The sequence below is a fragment of a genome, unplaced genomic scaffold (assembly GCF_019419815.1).
Source record: "Pyrus x bretschneideri cultivar Hongxiangsu unplaced genomic scaffold, Pyrus_bretschneideri_v1 Contig192, whole genome shotgun sequence".
NCBI lineage: Eukaryota > Viridiplantae > Streptophyta > Magnoliopsida > Rosales > Rosaceae > Pyrus > Pyrus x bretschneideri.
The window spans coordinates 5,001-6,921 of NW_025999493.1; positions in this window are offsets into that span (position 1 = coordinate 5,001).

Consider the following 1,921-nt stretch of genomic DNA (forward strand, 5'->3'; position numbering starts at 1 on the left):
GCCACTAGCCTCGCTTCCTGTCGACAGCAAGCGAGGCTAGCGCCCGCTCTGACATGTCAAATTGCACAGCAAGCATGTCGAAAATCTTCAAACAATGTCAAGTCCCATTTTTATTGATAATTTCCAAGCACAACCCCGACCCCATAGTTAGTATATGATTTTTAGAAGGTCCTCCAACTTACGGATTCGAAAAATCTTGCACGGTTTTTTTTTTACGATTTTTCCAATTTCTCGACTTCAAAAAATAAAATAAAATACTTCCCGTGCTCGAAAAAATCTGAATTTTTTCCTGAAAATCCATTGTATCTATATCTACATCCCTGCAAAAAATCTCGTTCAAATTCCAAGTATTGGGTTTTTTATGGCCCAGTATGACTCCTCGCGAAAGTTGATGTCTCCTCCTGGCAGTGCCATAACAACATAATATGCTATATAGGGGGGTGGTGCTCCATGCATTTCAAGCAGCCTGCACCATCGCTCTAGGGATGACATTCTCGACCATCATCACGTGTTGCCTCGGTATATATGATGTGTCGGGTTTGGGACATTCCCGCCCATGGTGCCGACGACGGTGGCGGTCACCCCCGCCGCCGCCCCCATCACCATGGGTGCGATTTCGTTTTTTTTTTTTTTTTTCGAAAAAAAAAAAAAAATTTGTTTTCAAACGAAACAAAATCATTTCGTTTTCAAAATAAAATGGGGGACAAAATGGTTTTAAACGGGGTGGAAAACACGTTTTAAAAAAGGGTGGGTGGGAAAAAATATTTTCTCCTCAAAAAATAGCATGGGATCATTTGTTGCAAGCAGGGGGGTGGGAAAAATTTTGGGGTGGGATTGCATCATGGGGGTGGGAAAAATTTTTGGGGCGGGATTGCATGGGAGCGGGTTGTTTTTTCGACATGCATGTTTTCGACCTTCGGTTGCCCTCGGATTGTTGGATATTAGGGTGGGTTAGGCTTTGGATGAACCAATGCACAGGCTTGTCCTAGGCATGTTAGTGGGTGCACGGCAATGCAGTCCATGGACGTTTGTTTTCCGAAGGGCTCGCCCAGTTCACTACCATGTCGAAGATCGGTCTTTGCGGCGGCGATGAAGAAGTTTGTCCCTCTCTTTCGGTTGTCCCTGCAGAGGAGCTTTGTAATCAGCAATGCTCGGGCTTGTTCTTGGCAACGCTAGTGTCGGTTCGGCTTAGTGTGGTCCGAAAGGGCCCTCGCAGTGCACTAGCATGTTGAGCGCGAGTTTGTGCGGCGGTGGTGAAGAAGCTCGTCCCTCGTTCGACGGTCAAGAGGGTTCGAAAACAAAGTTCGTGCTTGTTCTAGGCGTGCATAGATAAGGGGTTGGTGCTATGTGTTAGGTCCTTCCCAACCCCCGTTGCATGTCGAAAGCGAGCTCGTGCGGCGTCGACGAAGCTTTTCGGTAGCCGTGGAACTGTTCGGTTGTCCCTGTCGCCTTCGTACGTGTTTTCATGCCTAGCGGTGCGGCTCGGCTCCTACCTGGCGTATTTGCACTCAAGACGCATCCCTTTGTTGGCTACGTCGGGACGTGTTTTTCGTCGGGCGGTGCTGGGTTTAGCTAACGCGACGGCGTATGAGTGGTAATTGGGTTGTATCCGACGGCAGGCTCCGTGCTTCGGCATCGAACTGTCGGCTCGTACCCCGCTTCACATACGACGCATCGAGATTCGTCTCGCGCGCAAGATGGGTTTCTGTTTTGGCTACCTGCTGCGAAGGAACGTTGCCTCTCGTCGTCCTTTCCTTCTCCTGCGGGCCTTGCCGGCGGGAGGACGACAGTCGTGAGCTGTGCGCTTCCCGGACAGCCGCACGCGTGCGGTGCGTTTCGGTCCTCCGGGGCTCCGTGCGACATCTCGGATGCGGAACGCTGAAGGGGCGGTTGGGGCTTCACGACCTCCGATCGTCCGATC